This window comes from Oncorhynchus mykiss, chromosome 10 (genome assembly GCF_057628025.1).
Source record: "Oncorhynchus mykiss isolate SJ-2025 chromosome 10, ASM5762802v1, whole genome shotgun sequence".
In the NCBI taxonomy this organism is placed as follows: Eukaryota; Metazoa; Chordata; class Actinopteri; order Salmoniformes; family Salmonidae; genus Oncorhynchus; species Oncorhynchus mykiss.
In genome coordinates this window covers 47,751,598-47,772,774 of record NC_143031.1, presented here as the reverse complement: position 1 = coordinate 47,772,774, position 21,177 = coordinate 47,751,598, and the positions used below count along the sequence as shown (strand labels likewise).

At 42.6% G+C, this 21,177-nt stretch overlaps 1 protein-coding gene across 2 annotated transcripts in view; it reads right to left on the bottom strand.

The window, feature by feature from the left end:
* LOC110533130 (neurexin-2) overlaps positions 1-20,373 on the bottom strand; it is a 442,565-nt gene extending 422,192 nt beyond the window's left edge. For both annotated transcript variants that reach the window (XM_036933224.2, XM_090186900.1), the window contains exon 1: positions 20,090-20,373. The gene's annotated coding sequence lies outside the window, so the exon portion shown is untranslated. The remainder of the gene's footprint in view (positions 1-20,089) is intronic.
* Between the last annotated feature and the right edge of the window lie 804 nt (positions 20,374-21,177).

The window sequence follows — 21,177 nt, the reverse complement described above, 5'->3', positions numbered from 1 at the left end:
GAACTGAATTTGGTAAAAGGGCTTTTATGTCCTCTGCACCATCGTCTTGGAACGCCTTACAAGATACTTTTAAACTGGACGAACTTGTCCCGATTGGTGTTTTTAAATCACTGATGAAGGATTTTGAGACTGATTCCCTGACCTGTCAATGTTTTTAATTTGCCGTTTTTGATTTTGTTAAACTCTTGTGAATACTAATGGTTTTTACTAGATTACTTGTAGTTTTTCCATGTTGTTTGTCTGTCATTTTTGTCATGGCTCTTGAAAAAGAGATTTTAAATCTCAATGAGCCCTTCCTGGTTAAATAAAGGTTAAATAAAGGTCAAATAAAGGTTAAATAAAAGGTTAAATAAATAAAACGGGTGTCGTGTGGGCAGTTGTGGAACAGAGAAGAAGATTAGGCTTTGACTGATAACAAGCCTACTGCAGAGCCTGGCTGAAGGAAAGCTTTGGCTTTGCGTCTATTCAAGTTTTTAGCTTCGAATCAATAGCGGAGCGACAATACATGTCAAGTTACCAGCCTCTCGGCTAGAGACATTACTGTTCTCACAAAGGAAAATCACTCAGCCCTCTGACATGTATGTGCAACTGACACGTCCAGTGACAGCCACACACAATGCCTTTCACCGGGGACTGTGTTGCAATGTAGGACACAATAGCATAACACGAACAGTGCATCTTCACTTTGAAAACATGCAAACGTTAACCCGCCTTGGTGTTGGCCCCTGTGTTTAAAAGGATGTCGAGCGCCTTTAAGAAAAAGGAAAATAGCTCGCTGACCGTTGGAAAAAGTTGTAATGAAACAATCCATTTTTAAAATGACACCATACGGTAAATGATATGTTGAGGAATATTTTGAAAGTGATTATGGTAAATGATGGAAGGATCCGGGAGGAGAGATTGTCCCATCATTTCTCTCTACCCTGGAATGTCACCATCCATCAGCGGCAGAAAGTGATACTTCCTGGAAAAGCTCGACAGGCTATCCTTAGGCTGGCCATAGACCAGGGCCTTGATTTATGATCCTCACAACCCCATAAAACTCAAAGGCCCAAGGGAGAAAAAAAAAAAAAACCCATGTTGCCAATTATGGTTGCAAATGAATAAATCCCTGTATGGCCTTCACTTTCAATTGACACTCTTGTGTGGCCCTCATTGCTCATCTCCACACACAACCTTCTCACCGCGGGCTCTCCGACTTCTCTCCAACCTGCCAAGGGTGCCATCACACCCTGCCTACGCTTCTCCTGTTCATCATGTCCTCCAGATGGGCAGCTTTTCGTTTGTGGACAACGTCTCTGCTCTGCTACTCGATACCAATGAATTCCCGGGCAACCATTTCCAAAACACAAATACAGAGATGGGAGCCACAGAGCAGAATTGGCAGAATTGGTTAAAAAGAGGAGAACTAACACATCTATTGCCCATTTTCTCCTTCCATTTCCAATACAGTTTAATATGCACGGCACCGTATCTATGAATGAATGAATAACCACGCAGAACGGACACAGACTCAGTGAGAAGCTCTCGGTGGGTACACACAGTGGTGTGCTCATTCACTATGGGATTTTATGGTGCTTTGGGTGAGAGGACATTACCAGAGGAAGCGGAGTAGACAGAACTGTACTGTGTAAAGAGGAGAAGTGGGTGGTGTTGAGGACTCAGCCCTCCTCTCGCTGTCTGCTCAACCTTGGAATCGGCTAGCTGTTCTGGCATAATACTAGAAATAATGGCTTGTGATGTTGGAGTTGAATTGATACCAGCAATTCCTTTCAGTGTGAATAACAATCTGCACATTAAAACGTTAAGTATCGGTTTGAAATCTGCACGGCCCTAGGACCAAGCCGGGCCACTTTTAACAAAAACACCCGATGACAATCTTCTGACACCATATTCTGGAGGGGAACATCAGATAGTGTCTTTTGGCTGGAGTTGACATTATAGAAAGAGATGGCTTCTTTTGAAGGGGGAAAGTCAGGGCACCCAACAAACACTGAGGACAGTGAATAGGACTCGGAGGCCTACTTACCAGGTATTGGAGTCCTGGTTAAAGACAGTTCCTATAGACAAACCATTTGTCTACATGGCATATTTCTACAGACAATGTAGCTTTAATACCTCTTCACATATTTCGGACATTCCCCTCGAGAATATAGTTCCATGTTCTCTTTCCTTGTGGAGAAACAAGACATGCATACACTACCACCTGCAGAGGTGACAATGAATGTAATTCATCCATTGGATTCAAATTGCCAGTGAAGAATTCCATAGCCTCAATTGTGAAACGCCTCTGCGTGTTCATGCAAGCTTATCAAAGTAATGATCAATTCACGAGTAAGCCCACCGCCCACACGTTTTTACCTCACCCTGTCTTATATCAACCCCCCACTTAACATTGATACAGGCGGTAGCAAACGTAAAATCAAGTCTTAGACCATTTACAACCTTTCAAACAATAAATCACACACCCACAGAACACTCAAATCAACAGAATACTTCAAGATCAACTATCCAAACGGGGAAAAAAACATCTCAAAAGAAAATGTCTAAAAATCAGGGTAGCCGATAACTTTTTCTCCTATTCCTAACGAAATGCTTACTCATGTACTGCTGGCTTAGAGATAAATCCAGACCTTCCACCGCAATGGACTCACACTCCCTCCGTTTTTGCTCCCTCCCTGATGCGTCAACACTACAGCCTTGTATTTAACGGCAATACTTAAAAGTCATCTGGAACTATGGTGCACAGTCATCTGGAACTATGGTGCACAGGAACAGCACGGCCATACATGGGTAAGGAGAGACAAGAGGGTAGTGGTGATAAGAGATGATCTGTTCCTCTCTACTGCTGATGCTGCGAACTCTCTGCCATATGCGAGCCAGGAGAGATATGCATTGTTAAGGAGGTCTGCAGTCTGCTCTGCATGTGTTAAATGAGTGAACACTGGGCATGTCTGTTCAAAGCAATGGCCAGGACAAGACAGGAGATCCAGGTGCGAACAGCCAAAACAGCACTGGCCTTCTGAGTCGGTTAGCATCTCAATCACGTGACTCCAACTAATGCTCTCCAGCCTCTCCTGGCATTATCACACTCATACCATGACTGTTTTTTTTGCCTGCTACAATACAGCTCCTATTCAGTTTCCCAGGATACAATGTAACCTTCCTCTACTTCAATAAAGTCACTGTGTAAATACAGGATGTTCACAGTTCAGATCACAGTTACCACAAGCTACCAGATCATCTTCATACCTCTTGGGCTTGTAGGTGTAGGGCTGTTTACAAACTAGGGGTGACGTTTTGACAGAGAAAAAAAAACTGACCATAGCATTTCAAAATACTCATCACAGTACTTCATTCAAATGAGTTACACAGTAGGCCCTACTGCAAGCTTGTGATACCATTGCAGGTGTCGCAAGTTACACACACAAGAAGTGTTTTTGGTATCATTGACACATTTCTGAATTCTCAAAAATGAGGCCCTTGGTCCAACATGGTATCTGTGTAAACACGACAGGCACTGGGTGGTCTGACATAACGTGTCTCGGGAGAATATTGAAGTGTGAAGTTTAAATTTAGAAACTAGACTTGGCACTGCTTAACAAAAAAACACCAGATGCCAAATCTTAGAGGAGCCGGTAAACAGGTCCTGAAAACAGCCACATTGTTTACTTATGGTAAATGCATCTGTGAACGTCACGATTCAATTAAAACATCAAGAGAATTGGTTTGTTTTTCCACATGGGTACAATTTGTAAGGACGTTTAAAAAATGTTTTTAAAAAATGAAAAGGATTATGCTGCTATGAAATAATCTTTTTTTTCATCAAGTGCCACATAGATGTGCAATAAGATGTTTGTCGCTTAACTGTTTTGTGGCAGAAGATAAAGAAACCAGGGATTGCACATTAGTCTGTGTCCATGTCTAGTCATATTTAAAAAGTACACACACACACACACACACATTGTATGTGGACACCTCTTGAAATTAGTGGATTTGGCTATTTCAGCCACACCTGTGTAGAAAATTGAGCACACAGCAAATCTCCATTGAAAACATTGGCAGTAGAATTTTCACAAAATGTAATGTAATCCATAGAATGTGTAGGATAGCTGAGACTTGCCAAGGCTGCCTGCGTGTGACTTGTTATTCTAAATGTTTATACTGGTCAAACGGTGTGGTAGTCTTTTCAACATTTCACTGAGCAAAAGTATTAGGGAAATAAAAGCCTGTCTATAAAAAGCACCGGTTGTGTTCAGTGATTGAAGCAAATAAAACGCCTGGGCTATTAATTGTAGTTTTACGGTATACCATTTTTGATTTGGCTGATTTTTCAATCTAATATACTCTATGGGCTTATCAAAGTTCCAGAATGGGATCAAAATTCCGATCTGGTTCTTTGAATTTGACCTGTGAAAGCCTAACACTGTAAAGATCGTATTTCATAACTTTGCTAGTCCTGTTGGCAATAGATCAAGCTTTCAAATGATGCCCGCCTGACCCAGACTGCGATTTATAAAAATGGGCTGTATTTGGATTTTGTCAACAACAACAGTAATTGTGTGAAGGCGGGGATGCAGGGCTGTGTTCCACAGAAAACAACTACAAGAGTGATTTCTCTAGTACCTATACGGCACAGCTAGGAGAGCTCATATAATCCCATTGTGTGCACACTTTGGAGAGGTGTGGCGCCACCAGTTAGTGCGGAACTGGTGCGTTCAGTCGCTCTTTAAAAGGATCCCTAAGTGTATTAAATATATGTGATATGTGCCAACTTTGATCTATGCTTTTAGATACAAAATGGCAAATATGTCAACAATCCTACCCCCAAAAGACCATTCTAGTGATTACATTTTGAGAAAATCTCACTATTTTTTTTTTCCTGGTTTCATGAGGAATCACTCAGAATGTAATACAGGGAGAACCAAGATTACAATGACTCACCAAGTGGAATTAAACCACCGACAAACAAACCAGGCTAGGCATAACCAAGCCCAGTAGTTGGCCTTTTATGTGGAAGAAAGGAAACACTCTCATTCTATAGCTGTATTTGTCACCTCTACAATGGGCTGGCAGCTAGCCTAGCGGTTAAGAGCGTCGGGCCAGTAACCGAAAGGTCGCTGGTTCAAATCCCAAGGTGAAAAAAAAGAAAAATCTGCAGTTCTGCCCTTGAGCACGGCACTTAACCCCACAACAACATCTTCTCCCCGATTCTCAGTAACAATATCGTCAGTCTAGCCCTAAAACAAAATGGTTATTTTCAATGCAATGATATAGCCTTTTATTTTATTTCACCTTTATTTAACCAGGTAGGCTAGTTGAGAACAAGTTCTCATTTGCAACTGCGACCTGGCAAACCACCCTTAATGTGATTCATGTTCACACACACAGGCAAAGATAGGTCAAGCCCCTTTACAGAATAACTCAGAGAAACTTCAAATGTGTGAACAAACATTTACAAAAAGAGTACTGTAGCACATCTTGCAGAATAACTCCGCTTTCTTACTCACACTGAAGCATAGTCATGAAGTAGTGCACATTGTGAGTGGTCGAGAAAATAATGACAATTACTGTCAAAACGCATATACTAATGCACAATCACCACACCAGAAAATAGCTATAATTTGCAGGTATCAGAGATCAATGCAGTAGTTCTCGCAGTGAAACTCAACCAAAATTGCACAGCTCTCAAAATGTCCACTTCAGCACCGAATTCAGGATATGCTAATTGCCCAACTACGTGAACAGGCATTCTGAAAAGTAATTGTTTGGAAATACATTCCGTGGTGTTTTTCACACAACAAGATTTTTTTAAATTTAATTGCAGAGATCTCCTTAGAAGCATCCTCCAACACGTCACACACAAAGAACATTATGAATGAGTGAAAAGTGTAATTTCATCCTCTAAAACATGTAACAGAAAGCAGAACCGTGTCCAGCTCCTAGAAGCAGAATAAGTCAAATCAAAACAATGATTTTACTACTGTGTTTTTTTAATGACTCCGTCATTTTTTCATGCTCATTAAGTCACTATTGTGTTATACACTGAGCTCCAAAAGTATTGGGACAGTGAATTTTTGTTGACGTTGTCCATTTGCGACCAAGCTTGAACTTCCCGACTGATGTCTTGAGATTTCGCTTCAACATAACATTTTCCATCCTCATGATGCCATCTATTTTGTGAAGTCCACCAGTCCCTCCTACAGCAAATCACTCCCACAACATGATGCTGCCACCCATGTGCTTCACAATTGGGATGGTATTCTTCAGCTTGCAAGCCTCCCTCTTTTTCCTCCAAACATAACGATGGCCATTATGGCCAAACAGTTCTATTATTTTTGTTTCATCAGACCAGAGAACATTTCTCCAAAAAGTACGATCATTGTCCCCATGTGCAAACCGTAGTCTGGCTTTTTTTGGCGGTTTTGGAGCAGTGGCTTCTTCCATGCTGAGCAGCCTTTCAGTTTATGTCGATATAGGACTTGTTTTGCTGTGGATATAGATACTTTTGTACCGGTTTCTTCCAGAATTTTAACAAGGTCCTTTGCTGTTGTTCTGAGATTGATTTGCACTTTTTGCACCAAAGTACGTTCATCTCAAGGAGACAGAACGCGTCTCCTTCCTGAGCGGTATGATGGCTGCGTGGTCCCATGGTGTTTATACTTGTGCACTATTGTTTGTACAGATGAACGTGGTACCTTCAGGTGTTTGGAAATTGCTCCCAAGGATGAAGCAGACTTGTGGAGGTTTACAATTTTTTCTGAGGTCTTGGCTGATTTCTTTTGATCTTCCCATGATGTCAAGCAGAGGCAATGAGTTTGAAGGTAGCCCTTGAAAAACATCCACAGGTACACCTCCAATTAACTCAAATGATGTCAATTAGCCTATCAGAAGCTTCTAAAGCCATTACATTGTTTTCTGGAATTTTCCAAGCTGTTTAAAGGCACAGTCAACTTAGTGTATGTAAACTTCTGACCCACTGGAATTGTGATACAGTGAATTATAAGTGAAATAATATGTCTGTAAACAATTGTTGGAAAAATGACTTGTGTCATGCACAAAGTAGATGTCCTAACCGACTTGCCAAAACTATAGTTTGTTAACAAGAAATGTGTGGAGTGGTTGAAAAACGAGTTTTAATGACTCCAACATAAGTGTATGTAAACTTCCCACTTCAACTGTAAGTAAATTTAAACCAATACTTCTGGTCCCCTAAAATAGAGGGTGTAACGGGTGTCGTCTTCTGAAGAGGAGGAATCGGACCAAAGAGCAGACTTTTTATTAAACAGAACACTGAAAGAAAAATGACAAAGTGAATAAACGAAACCGAAACAGTCCTGTTAGGTGCAAAACACTAAACAGAAAACAACTACCCACAAAAACCATGTGGGAAAAAGCCACCTAAGTACATTTCCCAATCAGAGACAACGATAGACAGCTGTCCCTGATTGAGAACCATACCCGGCCAAAACAAAGAAATACAAAAACATAGAAAAAATAACATAGAATGCCCACCCAAATCACACCCTGACCAAACCAAAATAGAGACATAAAAAGCTCTAAGGTCAGGGCGTGACAGAGGGACTATGTACAAAAAGTGCTATCATTTCTAAACAGTTCACCCGATATGGATCAAAATAACCTCAAATTAAAGCTGACAGTCTGCACTTTGACCTCATAGTAATTGTATCATTTCAAATCCAGAGTGCTGGAGTACAGAGCCAAAACAACAACAAAACATGTGTCCCTGTCCCAATACTTTTGGAGCGCACTGTATTTTCACAAGCAAACATCTCTCCCTCACTATTCCTAATGAGAAGTTGGCCTGGGACAGTGTGGGATGTTATCAAGCCTCCAGACAAAGGGGGAGAGAACAGGCAGCAGGGGCAAATAACCCTCATCCCCTCACACATCCCCTCCTTAGAGCTCTGTACCAAAACAGCTGGGGTGAGCCTGGGGCTACGACATCTTAGCCAGGATCTGAGAGACTTGCATGGGATCAATGAGCGTTGACATCGATGTGCTATGGAGGCTCTACATATAGGCAGGAAAACACTCGAGACAAGCTGCTATAGCAGAGGCAGCCTAAGGCGAGGGCACAAGCATTTTTTTGCAATGCGGCATAGGGATGGAATTCTCTGTGCGTATACTATACCAAATCAGCATGAGTCGCTCTCCCAGGAGGAAAGCCTGCAGAGACAGACAGTGTGAATTGAAATAAATGAGTGTGCTTCAGTGTTTACCAGCACAGGCCCCGCTCACGAGTCAGTGGGTCATCCGAGTGTGACAGGTGTGGTGCCTGGGCCCAACACAGAGTGGTGTGATGGATGGACACCCAGACAGCTGCTAAACATCTCCAGATCTACACGTTGCCTGATGCGTCGCTCATTGACCGATTGCACCCACGTAAATCTCAGGTCGGGTCAATGTGACACGATAAGCAAGAGGCACTGGGAAAGAAACAGCAGATTGATCTTTTTTTTCCCCATCTTACCTTGTTTTTGTAATAGGTGAATCCTTTCTCTGCCTCCTTTTCCTTTAATCATGTCTTTCTCCTACAGACCCATTTTCCTCCTGCCTTCAGCCAGATAAGTAGGAGTCTTATTGAATAATGGCTGTGTTTGCCTTGGCTTTAATACATATGATCCCCAGTGTGACCGTCCCTAACAACAGAGTACTGATGGATACTTTAAATGTGCTTTACAGCAGTGGGCCAACATTGTCGCCTTTCTGTTAGGGTTGCCATTTGTTTCCATGGACTACCGGGTACCTGCATAATGTATTATCCTGACAGGCTGATATCCTGTTTTATATCTCTAAGGGCATGGACTACACTGGGCACATTTTGTTTAACAGCACAGTTGGAGTATTCTGCCCTCCTGTCAGTCACACAGTAACAGTGATGTATCAGCGGAAATACTGACAGTTGCAATGTAACTTTACACTTCCCAGTGTGGGAGCTTTGGGAGCTTCCCGAGATAGGACAGCTTTGCCCTCTAAGAACACACTGTAAGTTCACACAGTATCACTATTGTCTCGTCTTCCTCCGACTATTACGTTTCATTATCAGCCCATCACACAACTCACGGTGACGCACAATAACCATGTAATAAACAAACATGCGCGAGTTCACCACAACGCCTGGGCTAAATCCATGTACAAACTCACGCAGGAGTTTGCCATCTAAACTTCCTGGAAGAAGAAGCATCTTACAATGCTCACTGCATCGGCTTATGAATTTGTTACTGGTCGAGACAAACAGACTGACTCAATACAACAGGTGTTGTTTGTACCTAGCATATCTTTAATCTAATTTAAACATGGGCTACTCCCAGAGAGCCACACACTCTCATGTCCAATGTGTTGCCACATCCTGAGAAGCACTAGCTCTGACGACAATGAATCAGACCGGCCTCTCTCTATTCTCCAGCTCTCTCTATTCTCCCGCTCTCGCTATTCTCCCGCTCTCTCTATTCTCCCGCTCTCTCTATTCTCCAGCTCTCTTGCGCTCTCTATTCTCCAGCTCTCTCTATTCTCCAGCTCTCTCTATTCTCCAGCGCTCTCTATTCTCCAGCTCTCTCTATTCTCCAGCTCTCTCTATTCTCCAGCTCTCTCTATTCTCCAGCTCTCTCTATTCTCCAGCTCTCTCTATTCTCCAACTATCTCTATTCTCCAGCTCTCTCTATTCTCCAGCTCTCTCTATTCTCCAGCTCTCTCTATTCTCCAGCTCTCTTGCTCTCTCTATTCTCCAGCTCTCTCTATTCTCCAGCTCTCTCTATTCTCCAGCTCTCTCTATTCTCCAGCTCTCTTGCTCTCTCTATTCTCCAGCTCTCTCTATTCTCCAGCTCTCTTGCTCTCTCTATTCTCCAGCTCTCTCTATTCTCCAGCTCTCTCTATTCTCCAGCTCTCTCTATTCTCCAGCTCTCTTCCTCTCTCTATTCTCCAGCTCTCTCTATTCTCCAGCTCTCTTGCTCTCTCTATTCTCCAGCTCTCTCTATTCTCCAACCTATGTTCCGCCTATGTGGCATCTTAGCAGCCCCTCAGGATTCGCAAGTACTGGCAGATATTTTGGGCTGTAATTTCCTGTTTCTAATAGGTACCAATCAGATACTCTGCATCGTTCACCTCCATTATAACGCAGCTTGTTTTGTTCAGTCATCTCCAATTTCCACTCCTGGATTGTAACATTATCCTTCTGGATACAAATACAATCGACCTTAAGTGGTTCCTTAAGAGAACAGCGCAGTGACCCACATGGGATTTTAACCAATAGTGTTTTGTTGGTGACAAGGCCCTCTGGACTCTACACTGCTCCCTTCAACATAACGCCTTGTATTTCCTTGTGCACTGGGGACTAAGGGGATTTAGCAACTCAGTCCAGTTAGTAAGCAAAGTTCAACAGAGACAAACTCCCAGAATGAAATAAATAAAGCAGGGGTCCCTGAAGGTGTAGAGAGAAACAAATATCTCAACAGTGACCTTTTTTCCTCTTCATCATCCAGGGAAGCGATCCCAGTTTGGCTGTATGTGCAGCTGGCTGAGTCACGCATCAGGCCTGATTAAAAGCAGCAGTGCTCTCCGGGCAAGCCCCATTTCTTTTGCAGGGCCAGGAGTGCAGCGGGCCAGGGCCACTATGCTCAGTCTGTGGACATGACCTTGGTGGGGCATGATGGCGCGAGAGACCCAAGCCAGGGCACCACAGTGTCTATAACCCCATCAACACACACAAACACAACACAAACCACACGCATGTCATCTCCAATTGGGCTCATTGTTATCTAGAGCCCTACACCTTGTCGCCCCCCCTATTGCATATTGACTGGTAAGCTTTGACTGAAATAATTCTTGTCGAGAATCAAATCTACCTACAAACCAAATATTGCTGCATCACAGTTGATTTTCTAGAGCCGTCAGAAAATTCACATCAAGAATGTTGAAAACGGGTGTATATCGCATACCAGAGTAGTTTGAGAGATAACAATCATTTCTAAAACTCTCCTAAAATATTCCTTATACAAAAATCCCTCTATGGCAACAGTCCAACGCCCGGTTTTCCTTATTATACATACAGCAGAAACCATTACAGTCAGATGAAGGCTGGGATCAAATCAGCTCTACAGCATAACAGCTCTGGCATTATGAAGCATCCATGTTCCTTAAGACAACAGATGGTACAGTGTTCAATGAGGTAACACAGGTTGGTAAAGACATTTAGCAGCTTTCCACATACAACTGGTGCTTAAAGCTTTGTTCAAGAGCTGGGGCATTCATTCGCTGTCCACAAGTGCAGTGCTGAAATGAGATACCATAGCCACTGAGCAGAGCAGCCACCCCCCTTTCACAAGTGTTTAGATAGGGATGAATGTAAATAAGAAAGCAGAGTGTTTTGCTATTGCTTGGATTTGCTGTACGGCAACCGAATAAGAGACTAATGAAAATAAGCTTATTCTTTCCTCCTGCTCCTTAGACTAAACTCATTCCCATCAAGATGTGGATTGCCACTGGCCATCTAAGACAATTACAAGGTCATCTCTGTCACGTCTAGACTGTTCATTTGCACCCTTCTCCCGGCAATTAAAACACTTGCACTGGGCAAAAAGATATGTCATTAGTGGACTGTAAGGAAGAGAATGAACCTCGGGCAAAGAATCTGTCGTAAAATGTTCCTTCACAAATCCAACAGTTACACTGACCTCTACCAGAGCCACCTCCTCACATCGTCTATATGGCGTTTTATGATATGTCCAGATAATGGGATTGTTGTGTTGTTTGTAATACTCAAGCTGCCCTCCTGGCCAGGCCTCTCTCCTAAAAAGAGATATGATTATTTATAAATGGCTAAAGAAAGAATATCATTGTAGCGGGAATAAGAAGCTTCCTTTCTGTCCATCGGCATGAGTATCAGATAGTGAAAAAGAGGTAGCCTCTGTTTGAACTGGTCTGATGATCCGAGCTGCAGGCTACACTCGGCCACTAATCAGTTGGTCCATCAAGACGGATATCAAAAACACAAATCAAACAGAACATATCTGTAAGCTATTTAAACATAACATTTAAGGCCTCCCGAGTGGCGCATGGGTCTAAGGCTGTGCCACTAGAGATTCTGGGTTCGAGTCCAGGCTCTGTCGCAGCCGGACGCGACCGGGAGACCCACTGGGCGACGCACAATAGGCCCAGCGTCGTCCGGGTTAGGGGAGGGTTAATGGGCATTGTGTCAAGAACCAGTGCAGCTTGGTTGGGTTGTGTTTCGGAAGATGCACGGCTCTCGACCTTGGCCTCTCCCGAGTCCGTACAGGAGTTGCAGCAATGAGACAAGACTGACTACCAATTGGATACCACGAAATTGGGGGGAAAAAGGGCTAAAAAATAAATACATAACATTTAATCATTCTGCAAGTCTTATTGATCATCATAGAAGCTAGTCTGGCAGTGTCTGGAAGTTCCAAGTATTCAGAACCCTTGACTTTTTCCACATTTTGTTACATTACAGCCTTATCCTAAAATTGATTAAATACAAAATGTTCCTCATCAATCTACACACAATACCTAAAATTGACAAAGCAAAAACAGATTTTTAAAAATGTTTGTTCATTAAATATCACATTTACACAAGTATTCAGACTATTTTCTCAGAACTTTGTTGAAGCACGTTTAGCAGCGATAACAGCCTCCAGTCTTCTTGGGTATGACGCTACAAGCTTGGCGCACCTGTATTTGGGGAGTTTCTCCCATTCTTCCATGCAGATCTTCTCAAGCTCGGTCAGGTTGGATGGAGAGTGTAGCTGCACAGCTATTTTCAGGTCTCTCCAGAGATGTTCGATCGGATTCAAGTCTGGGCCACTCAAGGACATTCAGAGACTTGTTCCGAAGCCACTCCTACGTTGTCTTGGCTGTATGCTTAGGGTCATTCTCCTGTTGGAAGGTCAACCTTCGCCCCAGTCTGAGGTCCTGAGAGCTCTGGAGCAGGTTTTCATTAAGGATCGCTCTATACTTTGCTCCGTTCATCGTTTCCTCAATCCTGAGTAGTTTACCAGTCCCTGCCGCTGAACAACATCCCAACAGCATGATTCTTCCACCACCATGCTTCACTGTTTCCTCCAGATGTGACACTTGGCATTCAGGCCAAAGACCTCAATCTTGGTTTCATCAGACCAGGGTATCTAGTTTCTCATGGTCTGTTGGTCTTTTGGTGCCTTTTGGCAAATTCCAATAAGGAACTCATGTGCCTTTTACTGAGGAGTGGCTTCCGAGTGGCCACTCCACCATAAAACCCTGATTGGTGGAGTGCTGCAGAGATGGTTGTCCTTCTGGAAGGTTCTCTCATCCCCACAGAGGAACTCTGGAGCTCTGTTGGAGTGACCATTGGGTTCTTGGTCACCTCCTTGACCAAACCCCATCTCCTCCGATTGCTCCGTTTGGCTGGGCGGCCAGCTCTAGGAAGAGTCTTGGGGGTTCCAAACTTCTTCCATTTAAGAATGAAATGAAGACTAAGGAGATTATTGTGGACTACAGGAAAAGGAGGACCGAGCACACGCCATTCTCATTGACAGGGCTGTAGTGGAGCAGGTTGAGAGCTTCAAGTTCCTCGGTGTCCACATCAACAAACTAAAACGGTCCAAACACACCAAGACAGTCGTGAAGAGGGCACAACAAAGCCTATTCCCCCTCAGGAAACTAAAAAGATTTGGCATGGGTTCAGATATCCTTAAAAGGTTCTACAGCTGCAACATCGAGAGCATGGTTGCATCACTGCCTGGTATGGCAATTTTTTTATTTTCACCTTTATTTAACCAGGTAGGCAAGTTGATAACAAGTTCTCATTTACAATTGGGACCTGGCCAAGATAAAGCGAAGCAGTTCGACACATACAACGACAAAGAGTTACACATGGAGTAAAACAAACATACAGTCAATAATACAGTATAAACAAGTCTATATACGATGTGAGCAAATGAGGTGAGATAAGGGAGGTAAAGGCAAAAAAAGGCCATGGTGACAAAGTAAATACAATATAGCAAGTAAAACACTGGAATGGTAGATTTGCAGTGGAAGAATGTGCAAAGTAGAAATAAAAATAATGGGGTGCAAAGGAGCAAAATAAATAAATAAAATAAATAAATACAGTAGGGAAAGAGGTAGTTGTTTGGGCTAAATTATAGGTGGGCTATGTACAGGTGCAGTAATCTGTGAGCTGCTCTGACAGTTGGTGCTTAAAGGTAGTGAGGGAGATAAGTGTTTCCAGTTTCAGAGATTTTTGTAGTTCGTTCCAGTCATTGGCAGCAGAGAACTGGAAGGAGAGGCGGCCAAAGAAATAATTGGTTTTGGGGATGCCTAGAGAGATATACCTGCTGGAGCGTGTGCTACAGGTGGGAGATGCTATGGTGACCAGCGAGCTGAGATAAGGGGGGACTTCTACATCTACATCTTGTAGATGACATGAAGCCAGTGGGTTTGGCGACGAGTATGAAGCGAGGGACAGCCAACGAGAGCGTACAGGTCGCAATGGTGGGTAGTATATGGGGCTTTGGTGACAAAACGGATTGCACTGTGATAGACTGCATCTAATTTGTTGAGTAGGGTATTGGAGGCTATTTTGTAAATGACATTGCCGAAGTCGAGGATTGGTAGGATGGTCAATTTTACAAGGGTATGTTTGGCAGCATGAGTTAAGGATGCTTTGTTGCGAAATAGGAAGCCAATTCTAGATTTAACTTTGGATTGGAGATGTTTGATATGGGTCTGGAAGGAGAGTTTACAGTCTAACCTAATCTACCGTCTAATTGCTCGGCCTCTGACCGCAAGGCAGTACAAGGGTAGTGCGTATGGCCAAGTACATCACTGGGGCTAAGCTGCATGCCATCCAAGACCTCTACACCAGGCGGTGCGAGAGGAAGGCCCTAAAAATTATCAAAGACCCCAGCCACCCCAGTCATAGAATTTTCTCTCTACTACCACATGGCAAGCAGTACCGGAGTGCCAAGTCTAGGACAAAAAGGCTTCTTAACAGTTTTTACCCCCAAGCCATAAGACTCCTGAACAGGTAATCAAATGGCTACCCGGACTATTTGCATTGTGTGCCCCCCCAACCCCTCTTTTTACGCTGCTGCTACTCTCTGTTTATCATATATGTATAGTCATTTTAACTATACATTCATGTACATACTACCTCAATTGGCCCGACCAACCAGTGCTCCCGCACATTGGCTAACCGGGCTATCTGCATTGTGTCCCACCCACCACCCGCCAACCCCTCTTTTACATAAGTAGGTGCAACCTGTTTCCATGGATCATCCTTGAGATGTTTCTACAACCTGATTGGAGTCCACCTGTGGTAAATTCAATTGATTGGACATGATATGGAAAGGCACACACCTCTCTATACAGTTGACAGTGCATGTCAGAGCAAAAACCAAGCCATAAGGTCTAAGGAATTGTCCTTAGAGCTCCGAGACAGGATTGTGTCGAGGCACAGATCTGGGGAAGGGTACCCAAAAATGTCTGCAGCATTGAAGGTAATCAAATCAAAGTTTATTTGTCACGTGCGCTGAGTACAACAGGTGTAGTAGACCTTACAGTGAAATGCTTCCTAAATTGGCTCTAACCAATAGTGCAAAAAAAGGTATTAGGTGAACAATGGGTAGGCAAAGAAATAAAACAACAGTAAAAAGAGAGGCTATATACAGTAGCGAGGTTATAAAAGTAGCGAGACTACATACAGACACCGGTTAGTCAGGCTGATTGAGGTAGTATGAACATGTAGATATGGTTAAAATGACTATGCATATATGATGAACAGAGAGTAGCAGTAGTGTAAATAAGGTATCTGTTTTTAGCTTTTAATACATGTGCAAAAATGTCTAAAAACCAGTTCTTGCTTTATATTATTTTATACTAATACAATTGCTCAGAGAAATTAATTTTGTTTAACAAGTATTAAATACATCAACAACAAAAAGTCAAAATGATTGGCACCCATTTAAAATATTCCAGCACTGATCTCTTGCAAGGATAATGGCATAGAGATGTTGTCTAAAATGTTTTTATGAGATTGTAGAACACATTGGGAGGGATCTTGGATTATTCCTCCATACAGAATCTTTCCAGATCCTTGTTCTCCTTCGTCTGAGCTTAGGGATTTCCCTCTTCAATTCAAAACATAGGTTTTCATTGGGGTTCAAGTCTGGAGACTGAGATGGCCATTGCAAAATGCAGATTTTGTGGTCAATTGAACATGTCTTTGTGGAATTTGATGTGTGCTTGGGGTTATTGTCTTGCTGGAAGATCCACTTGAAGCCAATGTTCAGCTTCCTGGCAGAGTCAACCAGGTTTTGGGCTAAAATGTCCTGGTACCCTCATACAGTTCATGACGCCGTTGACCTGAAAGTAACAGCAGTGAAAATCCACTTCTTTAAGCTGAAAGACGATGGCCAAAGCTCACCCATGATGTTGCACAACGATTTAAGTCAATAAGTCATTGTTTAAGTCAAAGTACGATATATTTGGCCTTGGAAGTGGGAAATCCGTGTCAATGCCATAAGTTTCCTCAAATGAGATGACTTGCAAATACTTTTCAGACTACGTTTCTTTTCAGGACTGGGTTTTATTTTAATGTTACCTCCCACCCACCAGCATGGCATTGCTTTTTGATCAAAAACACCCACAAAGATCTCCTTCTTCGCGATTCGCGACTGAGCTGAGCCAAACAGCCTTTCTACTTCAACTTGGGCGCCCAAGCCATGGAGCAAATTAAAATTGGATGTACAAAATTTTGCACGTGCACTTTTTTAACCAGACAATAATCATAATCCATTGGCTAATTTTCACTTTTTTTTTTTTTGCTGGTCTGTATTAAAAATATATAATGAACATTTTATAAATAATAATTTAATGATATGATTGCATTTTTCAACACTTCCTCCCCTGTCACGCCAAGATGAATGGTTTTGAACACTAAAGTTTTGCTTTGATTGGTGCGGCTAGAAAGCACTACTTCGCAACAAGTGTCTAGTCTATAATGAAAAGGCACCACAGAAAGAAAACGCAAGTTACTTGTTTATCTACTGCATTTTGTTGTGCCGTTGTTACATTTGTATTGGTGTTTCGTCCGCTCAGGGTGCTGTTGCATATCATTGAGCGGCATGCATCATGAGCTAAATCAATGTAGCCTTTCACTTCCTCTGTGGGAACCTTGAGCATGGGCTGACTTGGCTTTGCTGTACCGCAGCCGAATAGCCTATCAGCAGCCTACCAAAGGTTACACCTTGTCCATTACAATGTAATATGTCTAACTCAGATCGTTCACTAATTATCCATATTCACTTTTTCTATGGCGGATTCGCAACCGCAATTTACGGTAGACGCCAAAACGTTGGAGATCACAACAGATGCCAAAGTTTAAAAAAATACCGGTTTCCCCTATCCATCTGTGGCACAGTTTTTTTTCAAAGTTAAAGAAACCATACAACTTTATGCACAAGGACTACTTTTAACAATTTCCAACACATTTACAGTGAAGACGCAGTTTGTGCTGTTGGCGCCATCATTCTTCAATTAAACGTGTCATTGGTTTTACAAGTCTCAGCGTCTCTGCCCTATGACAAATCCAGCTCCAGAAGCAGCCAGAACCAGCTGGCTAATCTTTTGAATACTGTGTAGTTAAAACTTTATTTTTTTTTAAAGATAGCTAAATAAGGTTAGCAAGATAGCTAGCTAGATAAGGTTAGTATGCTAGTTAGCTACACTCACTCAAAGCTGTCAGTGCCCTATTCGTTGTTTCCCTCCACTCTGAGACCACAACTACGCTCACACTCCCAATTTGTGAATACGTTTCAAGAAGATGTATTAAGCCTGTGTCGAGCATTTTCGCTCTAGGACGGGAATCATGCCAAAATATGGGGTGTCAACTTCCTTTAACAAGGGCCCCAGGACAAGTGGAAGCAAAATAGCCCCATAACATTAAAAAAAATCCACCACCATATCTTACAGTAGGTATGAGCTTATTTACTGTACGCATATGCATCCTTCTTTCAACACCAAACCCACCACTGGTGTGCATGGTCAAAGAGCCCTATTTTGGTGTCCTCTGACCACAGCACCGGTTCCAATTCAAGTGCCAAAGCCGTTTAGAAAACTCCAGGCGTTAACATTTATTGGTTGCTCTCAAAGGCTTTTTTTTCCTGGCAACCCTTCCAAAGAGGCTATTGGCATGGAGGTGGTGTTTAATTGTAGATTTGGCGTCCAGACGATGTGACCAAGTTCTGTAATTCTTCAACTTTGGCCCTTTACATTTTTCTTTGCCTTCCGGAACCATCTTTCCTCACTGTGCGTAGGGACAACATACACTTGCGTCCAATACCAGGCAAGTTTACTCCTGTTCCAGTGGTTTTAAAACTGACTAAATGTTGCCGTAAGTGGTATGTTTTTGCAAAAAAATGTTTTACCCATTGCCGGATGAAGGTCAACAACATTTGTCTCTATTTGTGAGCTCTTTGCCTTTTCCCGTGGTGACGAATGACAAAGGGATTTTACATGCGTTACCTCATCTGTATACCCCAGTGAAACAGGAAGCCATGGAAATCCACAATACAAAAGTAAAAGCTTCATGCAGATTGAATATTTTGGATTGATTTATAAGAAGCTTTAAGGTGCCAATAATATGTGCACAATCTATTTATTTGAGTAATTGTATTAGTATAAAATAATATTTTTATTGTATTTTTTTAGCATAAAATATAGCTCAGTATTTGATTTATGTTTTTTCTACCGTCATTTTTCACTCGTCTTTATGAAGGGTGACAATAACTTCGGACCTGATTGTATGAGTGAGTGAGGCCCACTGTTGCTGTCAGTGTGTCTCTGCTGTGACCCACCCTGGATGAGTTTGTCCACTGGGGTGTGAGGTCCAGGTGTGATGATTCTACTTCATTAAAGTTGCAATGCAGCCGTTTTTATCTCAATATCAAATCATATCTCAGTAAACAATTAAGTACTTTACTGTGTTTGTTGCCTGCCCCGCCTCCCTCCCCTCCCTGAGTGCATGTTTTATTTTTTGCCCTAACACTACACAGCTGATTCAGATAATCAAAGCTTGATAATAAGTTGGTTAATTCAATCAGCTGTGTAGTGCTAGGGCAAAAACCAAAACGTGCACCCAGGGGAGGCTCCAGGCCCAAGTTTTGGAAAACCTGATCTAGGGCACCTCTACCGGCTGAAAGTAAGGTGTCGATGGTGTGTTACCCTCATCTGGCAAGGCGTTGGGATGGAGAGAAGATAAGATGCACCGCCAGAAGTCTGGAGTGACCTTGTTGTGTTTAAGTTCAGTTACCTTTCAGAGACCGGGAGATGCCCCCAGGTGGACTGCGACTATGGAGTGTGTGTGTAGCCAATGGCTGGATCAGTAGCTTATTTCATTCCAGAGGAAACAAACGTGACAAAATTACATAACTGTCATTAATGGAGGAGCTGTGCCTCATCTACAACACTGAGCACCACCTTGACAATAGTTACACTGAGCACCACCTTGACAATAGTTACACTGAGTACCACCTTGACAATAGTTGTCAAGTGTTAAACGACCCAATGCCTACGTCTACTTATAGGCTACGCTAGTAATAAAGTCTAATTCACACCATTTATCATTGCGTGATGTGAGCCAACAAACAAGCTATCCCTGCGGGAAATATTGCCAAGCCACTTGTACTACCCATGCAGTAATACGAATGTATCCTCTCCCCTATAGGATTTTGACTATCCTCTCCCCTCAATTGATGCTGCTGTAACCCAGACAATGCAGAAAGAAACCGAATGACTCCGAGAAGCCCTCATTTATAGCATAAACATAACGCATTTCTTATTACTTGACGACAGTCGATGATTTTTGTCGATTGGAAAGCAGCAACATTATTATTGTAGGCTAGTGCAGACAATCACAGGTCTGATGATAGCGAGGTCCATAGCCTAGGCAACTGCAAAGCCATACCACGGGGGTCGGGGAGTCTAGGGGAACAACCTTTACTATAAACACCTGAACCAATATTTAAATGTTTCTTTATCGGAGGTCATTCCCCATGGAAATATTCAGTGGTCTTACCTGGCCATTATTCTGTACTCCAACACCCGATACACAGACAACGTGGTTTGTTAGAATTATCCCGGAGTTCGCGGCAGAATTCCAGAGGTTTTGAATATTTAAAATAGAGCATGTAGGTGAAACGCTGCAGACTTCTTCGTCTTCTGGAAAGACATGCAGTTATGAACCCCCGGAATCCCCGCATTAGACAATAGTTGTCTTCCTCCACCGCATTGAAGACAGCAGCAGAATCATCACTCCCCCCCGACTCAGCGGTGCTGATGGTTCGGTATTGGGTTGAGGGCGCGGTCAACGGCAGTTGACCAATCATGTGCACTCCCAATGAAATGTACATGTGCATTGCCATGGAGGACAATCACAAACGTATTGGGTTGAACCTGTAGGCCCATCTTTTCTCATTAACCCTGTCAAATACATAGCGACATAATTGAGACATTTTAGTGATGGTTTTCACCGAATTTGATTGATTGAATAGTCAATCCGAGGACAGGTGTAATGGTGGGAGGACCTTCTAAGCATTTCGGGTGTATAACTTAACAAGTGCTTTTAAAAAAAAAAATATGAGGCTATTATATACCCTATTTCACATGCTAAATAGTCTGCTCTCATGTGTATAAACCCTGCACACATGATAACTGGCCTTGGACCTAATCCAAGCCCTTTATTTTCTCTCTCAGCTCCATAAAGCTGTTAATGCAGTGTGACAAGATCATACGGGTTTGGACATCTCCCTCAATAATAACCTTGCTTGCGTTATTAAAAAAAACGACCACAATATAAATAGGACTAGCCCTTGTGAGATGGCTTCAGTTTTCACAGGCCAGTAAATGCCTACAGGATGCCAGAGGTGGAGTTACTATGGTGACAAATCCTCAGCCTACCAAATTGGAAGTTGACAGGAGTGCCAGCAACACCTGAAGGTTACAAGTTTGCAAAATGAGTGGTTCAAATAAAAGACAGCACAAAAGTACTAAACATTATTTCTCAAACTGAATATCTACTAAAGTCCAACATAACAAAATGCTCTAAATTGGAATCTGTTTGAAAGACAAAATTATTGATAAGCTCTATCACAAAATATGAAGAAG